At 37.8% G+C, this 25,840-nt stretch overlaps 1 long non-coding RNA gene across 1 annotated transcript; it reads right to left on the bottom strand.

Moving 5' to 3' along the window:
- Positions 1–20,919: 20,919 nt before the first annotated feature.
- On the bottom strand, positions 20,920–25,207 carry LOC127119083 (uncharacterized). The gene is made up of 3 exons (XR_007802611.1): positions 21,585–25,207; positions 21,278–21,428; positions 20,920–21,176 (listed from the first exon to the last, which is right to left on the bottom strand). It is a non-coding gene; the product is annotated as an uncharacterized LOC127119083 (long non-coding RNA).
- Positions 25,208–25,840: the final 633 nt, after the last annotated feature.

Below are 25,840 nucleotides of genomic sequence, written 5' to 3' on the forward strand. Positions count from 1 at the left end.
TAAATTTTTAATTCAGGCATTTAATTCTTGCAATTTACTTTTATGCAATTTAAATTCTTGCACATTAATTCATTTGCTTTTGCCCTTTGCTCACTTGAGCTCATGTTTATGTTAATGTAATTTTCCTTTTTCCCACTTGAGCACATTATTGTGTATATACTATTATGCTTATTTTATTTTGTTTGTGTGAACCCAATATAAATGGAGAAAAGGACTTAGATTTTAGGACCTTACCTATGCAAAAAATGGAGTCAAAGAGCAACTAGGCCTCATGCCTTTAGAATGCTATAAAAGAAGAAAAATGTCAAAGAGAAACTAGGCCTCATGCCTTTATAATGCTTAATCTTGAAGATGAACTTGAAAGGATCCCAATTTCTAAACTTCCTATTGTCCATTCTTTCTATTGCATTGTGGAACTTTTTGATTTGTGTGTTTTTGTGTGCTAGGGATCATAAACTTGCCAAGTAGAAGAACCATTGTCATGAGCATCCAAGAGAGAGATACAAAAGCCATTAGAAGATTCCTAGGAGCTTGATTGTTATTCGCTTGATTGCTTGAGTTATTTTCTTATTGCTTGTTATATCCAAAGGGAGGAACAACTTGGATCATCACTATGATCTCAAGAAGGGAACTCCAATGTGGTTTTATTTCTCTTCCTTCATCTTTGCATGTTTAGGACCTTAGCCATTTTCTTCTTCCCTCCACTCTAACCCAAGCCAAACTTTTGTGCAAACATTAACATTGCTTTTCAAAACTAGAAACCTAAGCACTATGCTTTTGACTTTTTAAAACTCTTTTCATAACACTTATTTTGAATTGAATCCTAAGTCAACTTTGACCTTACTTTGTTAATACTTTTCATTGGTAAATACAACTCACTTGATTTTTTTTATGGTTTCAATGGCCATTTCTTGCCAAAGCTTTTCATAAACATTAACTATTAGGTTTGAGTTATCTTAGAGGTTGATATAATACTCACCTATATCCTTAGTGATGGACTATAAGCCTTCCATGCTTATTATAGGGTTAACCCCTCACTAGCATGCTGAAGCTCTCCTCACATGGTGGATTTGTGGTTTTAGGTTGAGTTTTCTCCCTTTGATAACAAAAGACCTTAAGGCTTTTGACCAATTAATTCACCAACTTCTTTTGAGATTTTTACCCCGAACTACGAGGTTTTGATCCTAATCTTTTTTAAGATGGTACGTAGGCAATGGGTTTATCCATTCAAACACAAAATTGTAAATAACTTGTATATTCTTCTCTCATCTCCCCAATCATGTTTGCACAAAATATTTTTTCACAAATACCAACCTACCTTACAACATTTGTAAAAAGGGCTCCCTTAGAGTACTAAGGATGTTTTGGGTGCTTAAAACCTTCCCATTGAATAACCAACCCCCTTATCCAGATGTCTGACATTTTTATTAGTTTTTGATTTGATAAAACTTCTCGATTTTTGTTCGCTTTCTAACCTTTCCTCTGGATAAAGAGAAGTGTGGTGGCAACTTGAATTGTATGATTTACTTTTGATTTAGTCAATAAATCTAAAGGTAACGAATACCCCGCTACAGAAAAGTGGCGACTCTGCTGGGGAATTATTTTGCCTAGTGGGTTTTGCCTACTTTTTACCTTTGTTGTATTGTATGCTTATATTATTTGTGACATATTTTTGTGTAAATTTGGGATTACTGTATTGTTTGTAATGTATGAATTGCTTGATATATCAATTGCTTGTGTGCTTGGTGGTCTTGGTGAGATGAGTTCTATACCCGAACTCGAGTGCACTTATGATAGGAGAATGGCATAGTCTTGTTGACTTGTGTGGAGTTATTCCTTAGCAAGTTGACTTGCAAGCCTATTCACTTGGTGGAGGTTATGTTGGGATCAATAATGTCACACGAGTAGTCGTGGTTAGGCATTACTCTTTCCAATATATGCCTTAGAAGCCAAGGACCTTAGTTTACCAAGCCCATCTTGGCTTATTTTTAGGACGTAGTGCGAAGGTCGTTCAAGTGTAAGATTTGATACGATTGTTACGTGATACTACACTCATAAGAGTCTCTCTTGAGAATATTTTTGGAATACGAGTAGTCGTTTATCCGATAATATCCGAAAGATGGGATGATGACTATGGGAACCTCTTTTAGAACATGATTGTCAGGTTTAACCCTAGTACACTCCCTTTGGGTGGTTCTTAACCGAGACTCCATACTCGTGACTTGCAACAAACCCTTGATTCATGGTTGATCCGTTCTTGTTTATCCTTAATATCAATGGAACTTGGGTGTTGATAAGGTGTAAACCATAATCCACCAAAATGGATGGTTGATATTAAGGATGACTTGATCCATCCCATGACCTTTGTGTGGTGTGCTTTGCTTGATCCTTGAGTGTGATTTTTGCGTCCATGCATTCATGCATTCATACACATCCATATCATCAACAAGAAAAAATTTCAAGGAACTTAAGAGGTCTATTTGCAAATTTTCAGACATGGATAAGCAAAGAAGGAATACGAAGAAGCACAGTTTCAGACAACCAGACTTGAAAGAGTTAAGGAGTTTGATATCCTATGTTTTAGATCCCTTGGACTTCAAGGCTCGTCATGGGAAGCTTTTGTCTATTCTTGCTACTCAGGTGGATGAAGGTCTGATGAGTGTATTGGTACAGTTCTATGATCCCTTGTACCGTTGCTTCTCTTTTCCGGATTTCCAACTTTTGCCTACGCTTGAGCAGTATGCCTATCTTGTGGGTATACCTATTCTAGATCAGTTTCCGTTTAGTGGCTTGGAGAGAGTTCCCTCTTCTCAAGAGATTGCTGATCTATTGCATATAGATGAATCTATTGTTGGTGCTCATATGACTACCAAAGGTGGAATTCAAGGTCTCCCATCTGATTTCCTCATTGCTCAAGCTACTATGTTTGGGAAGGCCATGAGTGAGAACGCCTTTGAGGCCATATTTGTACTTCTCATTTATGGGCTAGTGTTATTCCCCAACATCGACAAGTTTGTGGATGTGAACGCTATTAGGATTTTCTCTACTCTTAATCTCGTTCCGACTTTGTTGGGTGACACTTATTTCTCTTTGCATATGAGGAATGCAAAGGGTGGTGGTACCATTGTGTGTTGTTTACCTCTGTTGTACAAGTGGTTTATTTCGCACTTGCCACAGACGGTCGCCTTCAAGGAGAACAAAGGATGTCTAAGGTGGTCCACGAGACTTATGTCTCTCACTAATGACGATATCTTTTGGTACAACTGTGTATATGATGATGTGCATATTATCGACTCTTGTGGTGAATTCTCCAATGTGCCTCTTCTTGGTACATGTGGTGGGATTAACTACAACCCTATTTTGGAACGTCGTCAGCTTGGGTTCCCCTTAAAGGATAAAACTAATAACATTTTGTTAGAAGGAGTGTTCTTTCAAAAGGGTAAAGATCCCCAAAACTTGAAGGGCAGAATGGTCCGCGCTTGGCGCAAGATTCATAGGAAGGGAAGGAAAGAGATTGGTCCGAAGAATTGTATTGCTTTGGAACCCTATACCTCGTGGGTTAGGAGGAGAGCTTCTGAGTACCTTATACCATATGATTACCCGAGACCTACACCTATGGTTGTGGCTGGGCCTTCAACCCTCCCTGACCAAGGAGTAGAGGAGTTAAGAGATGAAGACCGTTCGCGTGCTTGGGTCCGTGAGCAAGAGGAGCTACTTCAGCAGCTTAGAGATAAGGATGTGTTGATAGAGTTTTTGGAGCATCAGGTTATCGACGAGCCTGATGATGCGGTGACTTCTCTTCTTCCTCAGTCTTCCAGGTTTTGGAAGAGGAAGTACGATCGACTCGCCAAAGAGAAGGCAGATATAGAGGCAACCTATGAGAGAGAACTGAAGAGGCTTCGTGCAGCTTATCTTTCGGTCTCGAGAGCTTTGGATGAATGTTTCTAGGGTTCCATAAGATGTTCATTTTCCTTCTCTCTTGTATTATATTTGGTTACCAAGACTATACTTCTTTGGTGTAAAATTTTTCCAAATATTATTGATATGATATTTCCATATATGTCTAAATGATTAATATTTTCAAAAAATTTGCAAATAGATCTCTAAAAGTTCCTCTGATTAAAAAAATAAAATCATATGCACAAGCATTGCATGCATCATGTCATAAGTAGGTTTTGTTCCAAGGCTTCTTGTTCAGTGGTCTAACTCTGTGTTCTTCATTTATTTTAAAGACAAGCTGGCGCACCGGTACTACACCAGAGCTAACTCTTCAAAGCTAATGGATCACCTAGAACAAGAGAACAGAGAACTGAAGAAAAAAATGGCAAGATTGACTGGCCTGATGGAGTCTTTCTTGGCCGCCCAAAGCCAGTCTTCTCCAATACCTTCAACTCCTCCCCAGAGCACGGTCATCTCAGAGGTTGCTTCCTCTATCGTGCATGCTTCTAGTGCTCACTTTGCGCCTACTGCTATGCCAGCCGGGTTTCCCTGGGGGATGCCCGCTAACTTTGTTCCTGAGGGTCTAGCTCCAATTTTTGCTTCTTTGCCGACATCTAGCCCGGTCCTTGCTGTGCCACCTCCAGTCGTGCATACTTTGCCGAGAGTAGATGACACCATTTACCACTCTGAGCCATCTGAGGGCCCAGACGTGTATGAGAAAATGGATGCTATGAATGATCAATTCCTTGAGCTTCACAAGGAACTTAAAACTCTCAGAGGGAAGGACCTCTTTGGCAAATCTGCTGCTGAACTTTGCCTGGTTCCTAATGTCAAGATTCATGTCAAATTCAAAGTGCCTAACTTTTAAAAGTACAAAGGAAACACTTGCCCGCTCAGACCGACAATGACCAACTCCTAATCCACTACTTCCAGGAGCCTGTCCGGTGCCGCTTTGAGATTGTACATGGGCTTGGATAAGGAGTTGATCATTGTCGCTCCTTCAACGACCTTGGCGAAGCCTTCGTCAAGCAATACAAATATAATGTTGATATGGCTCCCGATAGGGACCAGTTGAGGGACATGTCCCAGAAGGATAAGGAAACATTTAAGGAGTAGGCCCAGAGGTGGCGAGAATTGGCTGCACAAATCGTGCCTCCGCTAGAAGAGAAGGAAATGACCAAGATCTTTCTGAAGACCTTGAGTTCATTCTACTATGAGCGGATGATTGCTAGCGCTCCTTCTGATTTCACCGAGATGGTGAATATGGGGATGCGTCTAGAGGAAGCAGTCAGGGAAGGGCGCTTGACTAGAGAAGAAGGCTCTTCTGCCAAACGTTATGGGGCGTTTGCGAAGAAGAAAGATGGTGAGGAACATGTTGTGACCTCCCATGTCAAATCAAGAAGACCCTTTGTGAAGAGGAAGACCATGCGTCCCACCGATAATCAGCACCAGGTGGCTCATATAGCACCTGTTTTCAGAGAAAATCAGCAATATCAGTATCATAATCAGAACCAGCAACAACAACATCAATAGTATCAGCAACAACAGCACCGTCCTCAATAGCAGGCCTACCAGCCTCGAAACAACAATTAGTCAAGCACAAGCTATGATAGGAAGAGGGTCACTTTTGATCCTATTCCCATGACCTATGCCGAATTATATCCTTCTTTAATTGAAAGGAAACTGATCACTCCACGTGACCCACATGCTATACCTACCAACCCTCAGTGGTGGTATAAGCCCGAGCTTCATTGTGTTTATCATTTCGGTGCTCCCGGACATGTGTGGAGAACTGTTACCCTCTCAAGACCAAGGTTCAGGACCTTGTTAGAAGTGGTATTCTATTTTTCGAGGACGTAGGTCCTAACCTCAAGAAGAACCCATTGCCCGAGTATGGGAAATCTGCTGTTAACATGGTTCAGGGTTGCCCTGGCAAATACAAGGTCAGATATGTCAGCCATATCAAAGAATCACTGGTCGAGATGCACAAATTGTTATGTGAATACAGTCACTACGAGCATGACCATGACAGTTGCCATGTTTGCACTGTCAATGAGAGAGGATGTCGTCAAGTCAGAAAAGACATCCAAGAAATGCTGGATCAGGGTGTAATAGAGATACTTCAGAATCGTGACGAGGATGAAGTTAATGTGATATCCCCTGTATTCAGGACGCCTGAGCCTGTTGTCATCCGATACGATGACAGCAAGCAAAAGGCTTCTCCCTCTCTCATAATTAAGCCAGTTGGCCATGTTCCTTACTCTTTCAACAAAGTTGTTCCCTATCGTTATAATGTCGTTGCTTTAGAAGATGGGAAGGAGGTGCCCCTACCCTCCACTTCTATTGTGAATATTGCTGATGTCAGTGGTTTGACCCGGAGTGGTCGTGTTTTCTCGGCGCCGCCGAAACCCCAGGCTGACACCAAAAGAGCTGATGCTGTTGATAGTGCTACCCGTCCGGTTGGAAATTCTTCCAATTCTCCGAATCCGACACTTACTGTTGACAGACCTGCCACTGTCGTTAGAAGTCTTGTCCCTGCTAGCCAAAATGGCATGATTAGAGACTCTGGCGAAACTTTCTTACCAGGGGCCTCCCATGAGGCAGAGTGGAGTGGTCGTCAAAGCTTTTGATGGATCCCGCAGGACTGTGATTGGTGAGGTTGAACTCCCAATCAAGATAGGACCTAGTGATTTCCATATCACTTTTCAGGTCATGGATATCCACCCATCATATAGTTGTTTGTTCGGCAGACCATGGATTCACGAGGTAGGCACCGTGACATCCACCATACACCAAAAGTTGAAGTTCGTCAAGAACAAAAAGTTGGTGGTGGTAGGGGGAGAGAAGGCTCTCTTGGTTAGCCATCTGTCTTCCTTTTCTTATATTGATGTTGAGGATGAGGTTGGGACTCTATTCCAGGCCTTATCTATTGTTGAGCCTTCTAAGAAAGGAACTTCTTCATTTGCGTCCTACAATGATGTGAAGTTGGCCATTGAGCATGGCGCAACTACTGGTTTAGGACAAATGATCAAGCTGGAAGACAATAAATCCCGGGATGGCATAGGGTACTCTTCAGGAACTTTCAACGAGCACGGTCTGTTTCAGAGTGGTGGTTTCATCCACACGGTTGAAGACCAGGAGGCTGCTGCTGTTGTGGAGGATGATGCAGAGGAAGATTCTGGCAACTTTGTCATCCCTAGAGGGGTCTGCAATAATTGGATCGCTCTTGATGTTCCAACAGTTGTCCATAAGTCCACGTAACGTTCATTTTTGTTTAAAAACCCTTCTCCCATGCCAAAGGGAGAAGTGATGACATTGTTGGCCCATAAATACAATGATATTCATTCAATAAATTCATGTTAAATGTTTGTTTTCCCAAATTATTTTCACTTTTTGCTTTTGCATGAAATTGGTGATCACAAAAAAAACCTAAAAAACAATCTTTTCATCTGCATAATGATTTGCTTTGTTTGAATTCTAAAATCTCTTTTATATCCAAAATCATTATGCAGGTTGATCAAACCCATTGAACATAATGATCCAACACCATCTCCCAACTTTGAATTCCCTGTATTTGAGGCCGAAGACGATGATGTTGAAGAGACTCCTGATGAGATTACCCGTCTACTTGAGCACGAAGAGAAGATCATTCATCCACATCTTGAGAATATGGAAACAGTCAACTTGGGGTCTGAGGATTGTGTTCGTGAGGTGAAGATTGGGGCACTCCTAGAAGAATCTGTAAAGAAGGGGTTGATTGAGTTGCTACGAGAATATGCCGACGTCTTTGCCTGGTCATATGAAAACATGCCTGGTCTGGATAATTATATCGTGCAACATTTCCTGACTTTGAAGCCTGAGTGTGTGCCTGTGAAGCAGAAGCTCAGAAGAACTCATCCTGATATGACAGTGAAGATTAAAGAAGAAGTTCAGAAGCAAATTGATGCAGGGTTTCTGGTGACTTCTACATATCCTCAATGGGTGGCCAATATTATGCCCGTGCCTAAGAAAGATGGAAAAGTCCGAATGTGTGTGGACTATAGAGACTTGAATAAGGCTAGTCCGAAAGATGATTTTCCCTACCACATATTGATATGTTGGTAGATAATACAGCTAAATTCAATCTCTTCTCGTTTATGGACGAATTTTCCGGATATAACCAGATTAAAATGGCACTCGAGGATATGGAAAAGACAACATTCATCACACCATGGGGAACATTCTGTTATCGAGTGATGCCCTTCGGTTTGAAGAACCCCGGAGCCACGTATCAATGAGCTATGACTACCTTGTTTCATGATATGATGCACAAGGAGATCGAGGTATATGTTGATGATATGATTGCAAAGTCAAGAACGGAAGTTGAACATGTTGAGCACTTGTTGAAGCTTTTTCAGCGTTTGAGGAAGTATAAACTCCATCTGAATCCGAACAAGTGTACATTTGGAGTCCGTTCCGGCAAGTTATTGGGCTTTATTGTCAGTGAAAGAGGTATTGAAGTTGATCCTGCCAAGGTCAAAGCAATAAAAGAGATGCCTGCACCCAAAACTGAGAAGCAAGTCCGAGGTTTTCTTGGTCGCTTGAATTATATTTCCAGATTTATATCCCACATGACTACCACATGTGCGCCAATATTCAAGCTCCTCCAGAAAGATCAGCGTCATGATTGGAACGAGGATTTCCAGAAAGCTTTCGACAGTATCAAAGAGTATTTGTCCGAGCGTCCGATTTTGTCTCCGCCTGTGGAAGGGAGACCCTTGATTATGTATCTTACTGTTCTTGAAGACTTTATGGGTTGTGTCCTAGGTCAGCAAGATGAATCAGGGAAGAAGGAGTATGCCATCTATTATCTGAGAAAGAAGTTCATTGATTATGAGTCTCGATACTTAATGCTTGAGAAAACATGTTGTTGTTTGGCTTGGGCTGCTAAGCGCTTACGCCAGTATATGTTGAATCATATGACTTGGTTGATATCCAAAATGGATCCAATCAAGTATATCTTTGAGAAGCCTGCTTTAACTGGGAGGATTGCCCGTTGGCAGATGCTGTTATCTGAGTATGATATTGAGTATCGAGCTCAGAAAGCTATTAAAGGTAGTATCTTGGCTGACCACTTGGCACATCAACCAATTGAGGATTATCAGTCTGTTCAGTATGACTTCCCTGATGAGGAGATTCTGTATTTGAAAATGAAAGATTGTGATGAGCCTACACTCGATGAAGGGTGAGAGCCTGGTTCCCGATGGAGCATGGTGTTTGATGGCGCTGTAAATCAATATGGAAATGGTATTGGGCAGTGATTATTACTCCTCAGAGCACACATTTTCCTTTTACAACAAGGCTAACTTTCAAATGAACGAATAATATGGCGGAGTATGAGGCCTGTATTATGGGTTTAGAAGAATGTATTGATCTTAGGATCAAGCATCTTGATGTTTATGGTGATTCGGCCCTTGTTGTTAATCAGATTAAGGGTGAATAGGAGACGAATCAGCCTGGCCTCATCCCATATAGAGATTATGCGAGGAGGATTTCAACGTTCTTTACTGAGGTTGACTTCCATCATATTCCTCGAGATGAGAATCGGATGGCAGATGCGCTTGCTACACTTACTTCGATGATTGTGGTGAAATTCTGGAATGAAGTCCCCAATATCACTGTGATGCGCTTGGATAGACCAGCTCATGTATTTGCAATAGAAGAAGTAAAAGATGATAAGCCATGGTATTTTGATATCAAGTGTTTTCTTCAAAGTCATATTTACCCGCCTGGGGCATCTGTTAAAGATAAGAAGACTTTGAGGAGATTATCTGGAAGTTTCTACCTCAATGGCGATGTGCTTTATAAGAGAAATTTCGACATGGTTTTGCTCAGATGCGTGGATAGACACGAAGCAAACATGTTGATGACTGAAGTCTATGAGGGTTCATTTGGTACTCATTCCAATGGACATGCCATGGCAAAGAAGATGTTGAGAGCAGGCTACTATTGGCTGACAATGGAGTCTGACTGCTGCAAATATGTGAAGAAATGCCATAAGTGTCAGATTTATGCGGATAAGATTCATATTCCCGCGACACTTCTGAATGTGATTTCATCACCATGGCCTTTCTCCATGTGGGGAATTGACATGATTGGCATGATAGAACCAAAAGCGTCTAACAGTCACAGGTTTATTTTCGTAGCAATTGATTACTTCACCAAGTGGGTCGAAGCGGCATCATATGCAAATGTGACCAGGCAGATGGTTGTGAAGTTCATCAAGAATCAACTCATGTGCCGTTATGGTGTGCCAGATAAGATCATTACTGATAATGGATCTAACTTGAACAACAAGATGATGAAAGAGCTATGTAGCGAGTTCAAGATTGCACATCATAATTCCTCTCCTTATAGACCCAAGATGAATGGGGTTGTTGAAGCTGCTAACAAGAACATCAAGAAGATTATCCAGAAGATGGTTGTTACGTACAAAGATTGGCATGAGATGCTGCCATTTGCTTTGCATGGCTATCGTACATCTGTCTGCGCTTCAACAGGGGTAACCCCTTTCTCTCTTGTTTATGGCATGGAGGTTGTGCTCCCATTAGAGGTGGATATCCCATCAATGAGAGTCTTGATGGAAGCCAAGTTGATTGAGGCTGAATGGGTTCAGAGCCGTTATGACCAGTTGAACTTGATAGAAGAGAAGAGATTGACTGCCATGTGCCATGGACAGTTATATCAGCAAAGGATAAAGAAAGCCTTTGATAAGAAGGTCAAGCCTTGTGTGTTCCGAGAAGGTAACCTTGTGCTCAAGAAAGTTTTGTCTTTCGCACCCTATTCCAGGGGCAAGTGGACTCCAAACTATGAAGGTCCATATGTTGTTAAGAGAGCCTTTTCAGGCGGTGCTTTGATACTTACAACTATGGATGGGGAGGATTTCACTCATCCTGTGAATTCAAATGCAGTCAAGAAATACTTCGCCTAAAATAAAAACAGAATAGCTCGCTAAGTTGAAAACCCGAAAGCATGCAACTTGTTTATGTTTCAGTTATTTTCATTTTGCTCATTTGAGCCATATCATGTGATTGCATTAATATGCTTGTTTTGTTTTTGTTTGTGGTCTTAGGACCTTAAAATACCTAATGAACAACAAAAACCCTAAAAAACATCTTAGTGGACTGTTGGACTTGATCTGAACTTTTGGACTTAGGATAGGCAACTTCCCTATGCTTTGAGGACTTGGCCAATGCCACTATCTAAGACTGAATTATCCTTGCATGTACCTTTCATCTGACGCAAGACCTTGAGTGACTTTGACTCATCTTGCACTTTGACTTTGTGCTTACTAGTTCCATTGTTATTATTATTGATGTATGATAATTGTTCTGAGTTGATCAAGGAATATTTCATCTGATGCATTGGAAGAAGTTAAATACGGCTAGATATTGGGATTGCTTGCTTGAATATTCTGGCTATCTTAATTTTATGCCATGGACTTCATTTGATTTTCTTGGATATTGCTTATGCTTGTTGCCTGCTAAAGTCCAAAGGAAAATGAGTTTCTATATGACATTTTTGTCTGTTAGAGTGCATCCCATTGGTCAGATCTTTTCAACCTTACATTTTAAATTCTTGTCTAGGATAGTCCCTTCATCTCCTCCCACTTCTTAAATTTCAAAACATCTCCCTCTTTTCAAAAACTTTCTTTGTTTATGTTTCCTAACTTAGACATGTTTTAATGACTAGAAACTTTGGGCTTATGCTAATGAATTTTTAAATATTTTTTCTTAATCATGCTTTTAAATGAACTTAACAATATGGACTTTAATTTCAAAACTTTGGCCTTTTGCTCCTTCTTGTTAAACTTTTGTTAAAACAAATTCACCAACTTCTTTGAAATTTTTACCATGAACTCCGGGGTTTTGATCCCTCATTTTTATGTTGGTACATAGGCATCAGATCAAAGGTCTTGTCAAACACAAAAATATAATTAATGAATTCTTTTCTCATCTCCCCACTCTATATTTTATCAAACATCATTTAGACCAAATCACTTGCACATAAAAAAGGGCTCCCTAGGAGTACCTAGGACATTTTGGGTGCTAACACCTTCCCTCTGTGTACCTAACCCCCTTACATGTAATCTTTTTGTTTTATTCACGTAAAGTTTATCCATAGCTTGATCGTCATGAATTTACCGCTACAAAAGTTAAGTGGCGACTCTGCTAGGGTGTAGTCCTTAGTGGCTTTAGCCTACTTTTTTATGTGTATATATTTGTATATTTGATGTTTGTGTGATATATTCAATCTGTTGTACTTGGTGATCTTTATATGGTGATATAAGTTCTTACTCGAACTTGAGTGTAATTAAGATAAGAGGATGGTATAGTCATGTTCAACTCGTGTGGAGTAGTCCCTAACGAGTTGGCTTGAGACCCATCTACTTAGTGGAGACCTCTTTAGAGTTCCTGATGTCACACAAGTAATTTATGGATATGAATTACTTTCTCTAATTTGGGGGTCCGAGAAGCTGAGGAGCTTAGAACATTTAACCCAACTTGACCTATTTAGAATGTAGTGTGGAGACTGTCCAAGTGTAGACTTGATAACAGTTGTTACGCGATACTACAATGATACAAGTTTCTCTTGAGAATATTATGGGTTGATGAGCCATTCATCCTAACCTATAATGTTTGATAGATGGGATCAAGACTCTGGGAACTTCTTAGAACATGATTCTACAGGTTTTTATCCTTAGTACACTCCTTTGGGATGGTTCTCAACCCGACTCCATGCTCGTGACTCACAACAAACCCTTTCATTCTTGGTTGATCCGATCAATCTCATCAATATCAATGGAACTTGGGTGTTGATAAGGTGAAAACCATAATCCACCAAAATGGATGATTGATCTTGATGATGACTTAATACATTCCTTGACCTCTGTCTGTGTTTGCCTTATGTGGGATGCCTTGTGTGTGATTGTTGTATTCATGCATACATGCGCATCATAACATTCATCACAGAAAAAATAAATTTCAAGGAAACTAAGGTCTTGTTTGCAAACATTTTCATACCATGGATTGTGGACGAAGGACACTAAGAAGTACAATTTCAGATGTCCTGATTTGAAGGGGTTAAGGAAGTTATCATCCTTTGTATTAAATCCCTTGGACTTCAAGCAACGTCATGGGAAGCTCTTGTCTGTATTATCTACTTATATGGTTGAATGACTTCTGAGTGTCTTGGTTCAGTTCTATGACCTTCTTTATCGGTGCTTCACTTTTCTCAACTATCATCTTGTACCCATGTGGGAGGAGTATGCATATCTTTTGGGTATGCCTGTATCTAACAAGGTACCTTTCTGTAGATTGGAGGAGATCTCTAAATCCTATGTCATAGCCGAAGCTCTTCATATGAAGAAATCTGAGATTGATGCTCACTTGGTGAAGAAAGGGGTATTCTTGGTTTGACTTCTGAGTTTCTCATTGGTAAGGCTACTGTTTTTGCTCAACATGGAAACATGGATGCTTTTGAAGCTATCTTGGTATTTCTCATTTATGACTTGGCTTTGTTCCTGAATATTGACGGTTTTGTCGATGTTAACGCCATTAGAATCTTCTTGATTGGGAATCTTGTTCCGACTTTATTGGGTGACATGTATTTCTCTTTGGATTTAAGGAGTTCTGAAGGTGGTGGGACTATTATGTGTTATGTTCCTCTTCTGTACAAGTGCTTCATTTCACACTTGCCTCACACGCCTGCCTTCTTGGAGAACCGACAATGTCTACGGTGGTCCTAGAGAGTTATGTCTCTCACTAATGATGATATTGTTTGGTATGATTCTGCATTGGGTAGTTTGGATATTATTGACAGTTGTGGTGACTTCTCTAACGTGCCTCTCATTAGTACGCAAGGAGGAATCGACTACAGCCCATCATTGGCCCGTCGTCAACTTGGATTACCCTTGAGAGATAAACCTAATAACACTCAGTTAGAGGGTCTATTTTATCAAGAGGGTGAAGATCCCCAACTTTTGAAGAGTAGAATGGTACGTGCTTGGAACAATGTGCATAGGAAAGGAAGATCCGAGCCTGGTCCATGCAACTGTGTAGCTTTCGAAGCTTACACTATTTGGGTGAAGAAGAGAGCTTTGGAACTCAAGATGTCGTACGCTTGTGAGATAATTATGTCTATGGTTGTGGCTGAGCCATTAACTCTCCCTAACCAAGATATAGAGGAGTTAGAATATCTGCTTTCCAGGATGAAGCAAGAGATATATTTATGGGAAGATCGGTTCCATGATTTGAACCGAAAGCATGAGGAGTTGCAGCTTAATTCGAAAGACAAGGATGCACTTATTGAGATTCTTGAAGATCGTATATTGAAGAGACAGAGTGAACCAAAGGGTTTAATTGCCTCTAGTATGCCTCAACCTTCTGGTGCTTGGAAGAAGATACCAACTTGTCCTTGAGAAGGCTTAGATGAAGACATCCTTTGAGTCAGAGATTCAACGCATCCAAAGGAAGTACGCTCCAGTAGCCAGATCATCTGATAAAGTTGTTAGGGATCCTTAGGATGATAGTTTCCTTTTCTCTTGTATTTGTATTTTGGTCTCTAAAATTGTACTGAGTGTAATCCTTCCAATTTTATAAATAAAAATAGATTTTATGGTCAATTGAATTGTTATTATTAATTATAGTTATATTTGCAAATAAAACTTCATATGATCCTTGAAATTAAAATATAAAAAAAATAATGCATTTCATGCATCATTTGCCTAGCAGGTTTCTTCTTCCAGGTGTTTTATCAGTTATTCTTCTGTGTATCAGCCAAGCTGACTCATTCTTACAACACCCAAGTTAATCGTTTGAAAAGAATGGAGCACCTCGAGCAAGAGAATAGAGAACTGAAAGACGAGATTTCCTTACTCACAACCCTGATGGAGTTTGTGATAGCTACTCATAACCAACAGTCTCCATCTCCTGTAAATCCTCCTCCTCAGAGGACTGTCATCTCAGAGATTACTTCATCAGCTGTGCCTGTGGCGGCTAGCCAGACTGTCCCTGCCATGCCAGCTGGATTCCCGTGGGGAATGCCATCCAATTTTGTGCATGAAGGGTATGCGCCTACCTTTGCTTCTTGTAATACCCCAACTTTGACCCTAAGATCCCTCATGCTATCTCATCATATGCATTGGCATTGAGATCCTCCTTACCCCTCACCATTTGGGTTTGCATTGGGAGAGATCACAAAGCAAAATTTGATTGTATCATACTTTATATTTTATCATCTTTACTAACCAAAATACCAAAATATGTCTTTGCATTTGTCTAACTCTTTTGTCGGTAAGGCATATGCTCACCTTTGATCTATCAAGCTCATATCTAGGGTTCAAGACCCTCATGGCAAGGAGATCAATCAAGATTTGATCTACAATAGCCTTAGACATCATATATCGATTCCCATTAGACTCACATAATATTTTGATCAAGAATTCATCAAGAGTTTGGGATTGGTTTGCAGTGGAAACCCTAGTTCATCTAGGTGTCTTGTGTAACTTCTTCACCAAGCTTCTTCAACAATTGATCAAATATTTCAAGGTACATTATATGAGCATGTGATTTGAGGATACATTATAGGTCATTTTGGACCAAAACCATTGAACAAGTGATTTTCCTCAACTTCAAAAATGCATAACTCCTTCGTATCAAATCCAAATGAGGTCAAATTTGTAACCATTTTTAAGGAATTTGAAAGATTTGAATAGGCTTCGCATGGCTTGAACATTGTGTCATCATTTGGCAAATATCAAACTCCAAACATCCATGCACAATTGCCTAGAATTCCAATTTGATTTCATACTTATTCACATTCAATTATGGACCAAATGGAATGATCTCATGGGCCTGTACACGCCCATGCACCCATGCATCACTCATTGCCAAAATTGGAAACTCACTTCAAGGGTGCAAATATCACTTGATTCAGCTATAAATAGAGACCCTATGCATCAGAAATGGGGACTCCTTCACGCCAGCTTTGATCCCAAACACCAAACTCTTCCATTTGAGAGGATAAACCTAAGAATTTCCTTTGGAAATTGAGTTGGAATCTCACTGTTTTGAGATTAAAAACTCCAAGGATCCAAGACCTTTTATGCATTCTAATCTTCTTTTGCAAGCATCCTGAGCAAGATCAAGCACGAGCCAAAGCAAGAACAATTTAATCCAGATTTGCATCAAAGGTATTTTTTAGAAATTTTCATCTCTTCGATTCTCATTCAATTCTCCATAATTCTCTTGGATCCTTGGTTGTCTGAAGTCCTACCAATGTAGGCAATAAGATTGAATTGCTTTGAGGTCAAATCGAAGCAACTCAGATCATGCACCTCAAATTTTAAATCCTTGTATCTCTCAATATACTTGGAGTTAGGATGAATTGAGGCCAAATTCGTGCTCAGTGCCATTTTTACTTTAAAATCATGTCCTTCTTTTTAATTTTAGTGATGGTTATGATTGGACCAGTCCGACGAGGCTCGTCTGAGAAGGAGTCTGGAGCTTTGCTCCGGTGATGAGTTGGCAAGGTCCAGAGCCACATGATCTGTTTGAATTAATCTAATCACGAGTGTTGGTTTGAATGACCTTATTTGTGGCGCGCTGACTAGAGTCCATCGTGGATTGCGCGTTTGTGGCCACTTGATATGCCACCTCAATTAATGAGGGAGATCAAGTGGTCCACATTTTTTCTGATTATTTGATTTTCATTTTATTTGTGTTATTTTCATTAATTCATATTAAATTTAATATTGATCCAAAAATATGAGGGTTTCACCCAAAAAAATTAAATAAATTCCTCTTTAATTTTCTGAATTAAAATCATTTTTTGGATCATTATTAATATTTTTCATGATTTAATTGATTTTGTGAATATTTTTAATTGTTTAAAAATAGTTTTAAGTTTCAAAAAATAATGAATTTTTTTCTCCAAGGTCCTTTGACCTTGTTTGACCTATGATAAATCTCGTGGCCATTTCTTTGGTGTTTTAATGAGGCTTTAGGAATTTGGAAAACCATAATTTAATTTAATGCATTTTTTAATTTTTTTTAATTGATTAAATGCAAAATAAATTGTGTGGAGCTTCTATTACTGACTTGTTGAGTTTGACTTGTGTTGTTGGGCCTTGATCAAGGTTGATTTGACTTTGTTGAGTTAAGATCATTGGATTTAGGGGATTGATGAAATGTACATTTCGTCTCCCAAAATAAATGAATGATCTTAATTTGGTAAAAGTCCTCCTTTGACCAATTTATCTTGATTCCATTCCCCCTCCCTCTTCATATCATTCCCCTTCTTTATTCATTCATGTCATGGACCTATGATATCTCAATATCCTAAGGCTAGTTGATTGCAAAATCAACATGAGTATGAATGAGATTAGGTCCACCACTTTGTATATTCTTTTTGTGTGTGGTATGTTATATGATCATAGTTCATTATATTATGTCTCTAACATGCATTAACACCAAAATACTATTGTCCGACCTCAAATAGTTGTGACTTCTACATAAGTCCAATTACGATTGCTTAACATAGTGCTAAATTTGTGACACAAAAGGCATAGCATTCTAGTAAGTGAGATTGTAAGTCTCCCCTCTTTCATGGTGTTGTGTGGTAACTTGGCCGTTTTTCCTTCCTTTGGAAGTTGTCTTGGTTCAAGGATCCATGCTTGTGACAAGTGGGTTGAGTGTTCTCCAAAGAATGACTTAAACAATAAAAAAGCAAAAGAAACACTAACTTCTAATCAACTAACAAATAACATTTAATTTCAGGCCATTTACTTTTATGCACTTTAATTTCAAGCCTTTATTCATTTGCCATTATTCATACCATTCAATTTGTTTACTTTAATATCATTTTTACTTTTCTCACTTGAGCCATACTTTGTGAATATATTGTGTTTGTATATACTTGTTTTGTGTTTTTGATCTTTTGACCTTAATGTACATAATAAGAACAAAAACCCTAAAAAACATTTTTGTGTGGACTGTTGGATTTGATCTGAGACATTGGACTTGGAATTAGGCAACACTCCCTATGCAAAGGACTTGGCTAATGCCAACTTTCATGAAAACCAAGTGCTTGTGAAGTGAACATTCATTTGATACAATATTGAAGATCCATTTGAATATATCTGCAACATGATCATATTGAAGCTGTTATTTTGAACCTGTGTCTAATGCCTACCTTTGAAGTCATCTAATACATGGGAAAATTTGAAGAAGATCACGGAGTTGCTAAGCTTGGATGTGGCTATCTTTATTTGATGCCTTATTCTTCATCTTGATATTTGTGTATTGATATTGCTTGATTCTAAAGTCCAAGGGAAATTTGGGTTTCTATATGACATTCTTATCAATTGGATTGCAACCCATTGGTCAGATCTTTTCAACTCTTAACTTTTTAATTTGTGCTTAGTGTAAGACCCCAATTTTGACTCTAAGATCCCTCATGCAATTTCATCCTAAGCATTAGCATTGGGATCATACCTTGGCATCCTCCTGCCCCCTCTTTCATTGGGTTTGTTTTGGGAGAGATCACCGAGAATTATGTTATTGTATCAAACTTGTATATTATCATTTTACTAATCAAAATACAAAAAATATGTCTTTGCATTTGCCTAACTCTTTTGTAGGTAGGGCATGATCACATTGATCTATCAAGTTTATGTCTAGGGTTTGAGGCCCCCATGACAAAGAGCACAACCATTGAATTGATACAAGAATGTTTATGGGCATCATATATGAGTTCCATTGATTCCTACCATGATCCTATAAAGTCAAGAGAATTAAAGATTAGCAAGTTGGTTGATGGTGGTTGGCCAAATGATTTCATCTGATCAAAATTGGGTCTCCCTACACCTTATCTCCTACAATTTTCACCATATGAAAATGATTCCAAGAGAAACCTTTCTCTAAATTACATTCCAAACAACTTTCATGTTGATACCTAGAGCTAGTTTTGCTTGGAAAATCATTTTCTATGTTGAAACATTATAGGTCTTTTTGTCTAAACCCTAATTTGAAAGTCAACTTCCCAAGGCCATAACTTGCTCAATGTTTATGATATGAAATATTTCCAAGTTGAAAAATCAAATACAAGATGTCTACTTCAACTTTTATGTTTGTAGTGAGAGATAATTCAACTTTTATGAGCATGTGATATGAGGCTACATTATAGGTCACTTTTGACCTATACCATTGAACAAGTGATTTTTCCAAACTTCAAAAATGCATAACTCTAGCATTTAAAATCCAAATGACATGAAATTTGTGACCATTTTTAAGGTCTTTGAAATAGCTAAAACTTTTATGAAGACACTCTTTTCATTTGAAGCTCACATAAAAAGTTAAGCAAGGTGGAATATTGAGATATATGGCTTGACACTTAGAAAAAATTTCAACATGTTGAAATTTCCAAACTTCCACCTCAAAATTCATCATGATACAGGCTTCAATTGGAAAAGTGTTGAACATGAAGTTTGTTCCTCTTGATCTAGCCTTTCCAAAAAGTCCAAGTTTATCCATTTTGGACAAGAATTGCTAGGGTTGCACAAGGCATGAACATGGTATCATCATTTGGCACATATCAAACTTCAAATCTTCACACACACTTGCCTTGCAATCCAAGTTGATTTCAGACCCTCTCACACTCATTTGTGGACCTTAAGCAATGGTCTCATGGGTTTGTACACGCCCAGGCACCCATGCATCATTATTTGCCAATTTTGGAAAGTGAATTTGAAGGTGCAAATCTCATGAGCTGCAGCTATAAATAGAGCCCTCTAGCATCAGAATTGAACACACGTTGAGCGCCAGCTTTGCCCCCCATTGAAACCCTCTCATTCCAAAGGAAAACCTGATAAATTTCAACTTGAAATTTGAGTTGAATCTCAACTGTTGGAGATTCAAAAACTCTAGGATCCAAAGTCTTGCAACCTCATCAATCACTTCCTGCTAGCTTCTCAAGTGTGATTAGATTGTATTTGGAGCAAGGAACCTCAAGAATTGCACTGCATTGAAGGTAATTTTCAGAAAATTTCATCTCTTCGATTCTCTCCCAATCTTGCTCGATTCTATTGATTCTTTGGTTGTCTGAAGTCCTACCAATGTAGGCAAGAAGATTGAGTTGCTCAGAGGTCAAATCGAAGCAACTCAGTTGACATATCTCAAAATTCAACTTCTCATATCTTTCTATATGTGAGGAGTTAGTTAAAATTGAGGTGATATTCGTGATCTACACCATTTTTCCTTTCAGATCATGTCCTCCTTTTTCATTTTTGTTAAGGTGATGAATAGACCAGTCCGGCCAAGGTCGCCTGAGAAGACGACCTGCGCTTTGCTCCAGCAATGATGTGGCGTGGTCCTGAACCATTGGATGAGTTCAAATTGTTTTAATCATGAGCGTGCATTTTAATTACCAAGCGTGTGGACATTTGACTCAGGCGCACCATGAAACGCGCACTGGTGGCCACTTGACCTGCCACCTCAATTAATGAGGGTTGCGACGGTTGACTTTGGCATATTACGGCGGTTTGAACCGACCCAAATTGCTAGTCACGACGGTTTTGTTTCTATTGTGGAAACGTCTGTCGCCAGGCTGGACCACAACAGTTTCTAAAGCTGCCACTCCAACCGTCGTTCTTATTTGCAACGATTAGGCAACTGATGTAAATTGAAAATTGTGGCGGTTTTAACGGCCATTAAATAACTTTGCTTTTACTACTCCAAATCCAAGGATAAAACCACGGGTATTTCCAAAGGTAAATCTGCAGGAAATATTTAATCCGCAGGTAATTCCACAAATAATGTATTTCTTAAATTAAAAAAAAATTGTTTCTTAAATTGAAAAAGTATGGTACTCACATTTGTAGTGGTTTCTTCTTATATGAAGAAACAATTTAAAATCATTCTAGTACTCATAAAAAACTTCAAATTAGAAACACAATCCAATTCAATACTCAAATTTACTTTTTCAATCATCTATGTATACTTTAACACATAAATACATGTTTAGAACCTTCAACATAATTGATGTTAACTAATAAACATAAAGAAATTTTTCATTAGCTGCTCAACAAATTGAGCCACACAACAAATTGAGCTAATAATATGTGAGGTGCGCACTAGTAATAAGCTCATTAATGTTTTCATTCGCTTCTACGCAATCAACTCCAGTCATCATTCCCTTTTCTGCAATTTGCAACATAAAAGTAAAGATTTTAGAGAAAATCAAGCTCTACAGTAATCATAGAACAATACCAAGCAACAAATTATCAAACTAGGCATCATACCTCAACTATAGTGATTGGAACATCATGATCTGCAACCTCGATAGTAGTTTGAACTTCATTCTCAATTTACTGCAAATTTTGATCGAACATTTCAAGAACTGTTTGAAAGCTCGACCACTTGCTAAATGCCATCACTTGTGAATCTAGGTACCTATAATGCATGCAGTGTTAATTAAAGGACTGTTATCTTCAATCTACTGGCTTGATGGAAAAGGTGACTTTTTATTTGAAAAATACTCTAACTTTAATCTCAAAAGCATTGGTATATTTAACAAAAGTTTAATCTCATGAATATGCAAAGTTGTACCTTTGACTGAAAAAATGCATTTTCTGAAACAGGGGAACACGTTTCTAGTGGACAAATTGGTTGTCCAAGAAGAGCTTTTTCCTGAGTATCATTCTCATTTAAATCAAAGCTCTATATACAGAAGACGTACTACTACTTTCTTCGACAGCAGAATTCAATCTCTCATTAAGAACTTGCACAGACTGCACTACTCTATCTTCGTAGACAGAAGCAAATGCTTTACTTTTTCCGGATCATCAAGATAAATCCGAAGTCCAATAAGAAACCCAGTAATTGCACCAGCATCTATCAAAAGTTTCTCTCTTAAAGTAACTTGCGGTTGTGAAGGATTATCTCCCTAACTTAAAGAAATCCAATTCTGGAAAGAATATTTCTAAAAAACTATTTCTAAAAAAGTATAATCAAAGAATTCAAGTAAATTTCCATACCAGTATATTTGAAATAAATAAATAACTATAATCAAAGAATTCAAGTAAATTTCCTACAAGAAGTTACCAGGTTGGAGGATATCAAGTTGTTCAAAATCAATACTATCAAGAACAACTGTATCATATATCTACAAGAGACTTTCCCATTGATGAAAACACAATATGGCATGCCAAGATCTATTCCACCTTCTAGATCCTTTCTCAAATCCTACAATAATGTAGTGTATATGAACAAATTATTATGTCAATTCCTAATCAAAATGAAGTTGAATATTGGTGTTAGCAGGTTGTATCGGAAAATTGTAAACTTTTTTCACAACATTCTACTACATGTATTGTAAAAATTGAAGCTTTCTGGAACCCGACCAAATTATTTACTACAAACTCTATGTAATAACCTAGACCAGTCTATTATCCAGGACAAGTTGGCCAATCTGTAGAATTATGTTGTGCCAGAGAAAAGCGCAATAAGTTATGGCACAAGTCCTTGGAGCTAATACATGAACAATACCTGACCGCATGAGTCAAAAGCTGACAGAAATCTGATGAAACGAAATTCCTCGGATCTCAAAAACAATATTCACTTTCATATTGCATTGCAAAATCATATTAAGACTGCTGAAATTAAAAAGTGAGGAGCATAAAACATCTAAAGCTTTGACAACATAGCATAGTACTCAATTTCAGACTTTCTTAATAGTGGGCAACTGTTAGCAATTATAATCAACTTCCCTATAAATAATAAAAAAATGTTAACATGCAAAACCCACATCCACAAGGATAATCAATGGTTTAGAAAAATACTCATTAATCAATACACAAACAAAATCAATATGCACATTAGTTATAAAAAGAAAATATATACCGAGCACTGAAGTTTAATGGCTACACTTAAGTTTCAATTTCAATCTCCAACATACATAACAAATGGTGTCATTATACAAAGTTGGGAGAACAAGAAAAAAGACAAGAGAAAGTTCTTTTATTACTTTGTGCAGCTTAGTTGAAATGTCTGTCATGCAAGTAACAATAATTTGAGATTGAGACACAACCTGGAAATCCTGAATAAGTGCATGTCCCTTTTTGCAATTGTGATGCCTCTCTAAGCTTCTTACAAGGTTCACATATACATATAGGCAAATCACTCTATCCATATAATATAAAGTTTAAATACACCTCATGTTGCATTCTATCTCTACTCGATAACATATCTGTCATAGTTGATAGCCTTCATTAATTCTTACATTAACTATTATAATTTATTCTCTTATTCTCAACCACTAAATGAGGATTTTTGTGTATTGTGGTAGTAGTTTAGGGAACAAAACTAGTTACCAAGAAGATATTGCAGAACTAGAGAAGGATTTTTAATTTGTAAAACACTCTTGTTTTAGATTTTGAGGAATTGCATCATAAAGAGTTCCAGCTGCACCTACATTTTCAGGATAAGCAAAGCAACTTCCATCTTAAATAAATAATTCAGCCAACATAAATTTTAATGAATTTGAATTCCCAACATAGAAAACCCAACAATAAAGTCATATCGTATTTTCAAAATCATTTAATTAGAGGTCAAAAGGGTGAAGTCATCTATTGTCCTACCTACAAGTGTTAACCAAAAAGAGTAGTTTATTTGCAAAAGAGTGAGGCGGATTTTGTAAAACGCATCCCACCATGGCAGTTCCATATGTCCCACTCCCAATTTTATATGGCAGAGTTTTGGGCATCCACTATAAACTACCATCCACCATATACAACATCTGGATATTATGTGAACCTTCCTTTTGAAGATTGAAGCCGTCAAGAATAATTATCTATCACTATGAAATCAGAGTAACTAACAAACTACCACTATTTTACAAAACAATAGCCTAATCCTCAACAATTCCTATAAAAATGATACATTCTCAAGAGCTATAAAAGGCCCATATGTTAATAGTGGAATCATTGGAGTCTTAGTACAATACTTAAAACAAACTTTGCATCAAAGTTTTGAGCTCAGTACAATCCTCAATCACTCTATTGAAACAACAAAACAAAATAGGTCCAAAGTTGTGACATCTAGTAGTGTTAGGAAACAAAATTAAATCCTCACCAATATGAAATCCTATTCATGTTTCAATGAGTGTAAAATACAGAATTTTGAATGAAAATGGAATGTGAGAAGGCAATATCAATTTAATATGGATTTGAACTTTGTCCTCAGCATAGTTGGAAAAGTATTGAAGTCAGAGCACAAAGTGAATCCAGTGAAACCAAGATTAGTGCTCTTTTAAAGCACTCAAAACACATCCAACACTAAATGTAAGCAATCAAACACACAACCAGCACTAAATGTAAGAAGGAATTAGGGTTTTAATAGAATAACCTCTTGAATTTCATGGAGATTTTAGTTTGCGTTTTCTGGTTTAGGGTTCCAATTTCACGTTTGCTTTTTCAGGTTGAGAGCAGCGTTTCTGTTTGCTTCTTCAATTTTAAATGGGTTGTTCTTTCTTTACCCAACTTAGTTCCAAACAGAGTAGAACACAGTAAAAGTCATACATGAATTAAAATAAAAAACAATATTCAATCAAACAAACAAGAAACCGTGAATATACCTAAAAAGTGAGAAGGGGGTGTGGTGATCTCCAACTTACCTCTCTTCTTCCCATGTCAGCTTGGTGCGTTGAGGGACCGGTGTCGTTAACAAGCTATAGGGAGGAACAAAGTGAATAATACAGTGGTGAAGATTGACAAAAAAAACATTGAACTCATAAGAATAAGATGGATGTAGATAAGAAGAGGATATTATAATGAAGAAATTGACAATCACAGTTATGGAGAAGAAAAAGATCATAGTGATGAATAAGAAGGTTGCAAGGACAATCACTTGAAAGAAAGAGGGAAAGTTTGGTTCTCTACTCAAATTTTAGGGTTTATTTCCAAAAATAATCAGTAGGAAAGAAATAGATTGCGCGGCTGAATGAAATTGAACGCGGGTACTGAAAAATGTATCAGAAACGAAGTACTTATTCCCTACGACGGTTGAACAAAACTATCGCAGTCAAAAATCGATGTCTGGTTTGAAGGAACCGTCGTAAGCTTTATGTAAACCTTATGTAACAAGTGTAGATTTCCATGTAGAGTTGCGATGGTTGCCCAAAACGGCCGCATAAGCCGTCACAATTATAGACTAGAGGCAGTTTTTCATGAACCGTTGCAAACCAAGTGACACAAAATTAAAATTTTAAGTGGTCCACTTTTTTCTGATTATTTGAATTTTATTTGAATTGCTTTATTTTCATTAATTCATATTAATTTTAATATTATCCAAAAAATATGAGAGTTTCATCAAAAAATTTCAAATATTTTTCTCTTTCATATTCTGAATTAAAATTATTGTTTGGATCATTACTAATATTTTTCATGATTTAATTGATTTTTTATTTGTTTTTAATTGTTCAAAAATACTTTTAAGTCTGTAAAAAATCTGAAAAAAATTCTCCAAGATCCTTTGACTTTGTTTGCCTTTGATAAATCTCATGGCCATTTATTTGGTATTTTGATGAGATTTTAGGAATTTGACAAACCATATTTAATTTAAATCCATTATTTTAGTATTTTTAATTGGAATAAATGTCAAATAATTTTGTTGACCAATTGTTATGACTTGTTGGTGTTTGACTCTTGTTGTTGGGTCTTGGTCAAGGTTTATTTGACTTTGTCAAATTAATATCATTGGATTTTGGGGATTGATGGAATGTACATTTCATCTCCCAAAATGAATGAATGATATTAATTTGATAAATATTCTCCTTTGACCAATTTGAGATTTCATCTATTTCCCTC

The sequence above is a fragment of the Lathyrus oleraceus genome, chromosome 2 (assembly GCF_024323335.1).
Source record: "Lathyrus oleraceus cultivar Zhongwan6 chromosome 2, CAAS_Psat_ZW6_1.0, whole genome shotgun sequence".
Lineage (NCBI taxonomy): Eukaryota > Viridiplantae > Streptophyta > Magnoliopsida > Fabales > Fabaceae > Lathyrus > Lathyrus oleraceus.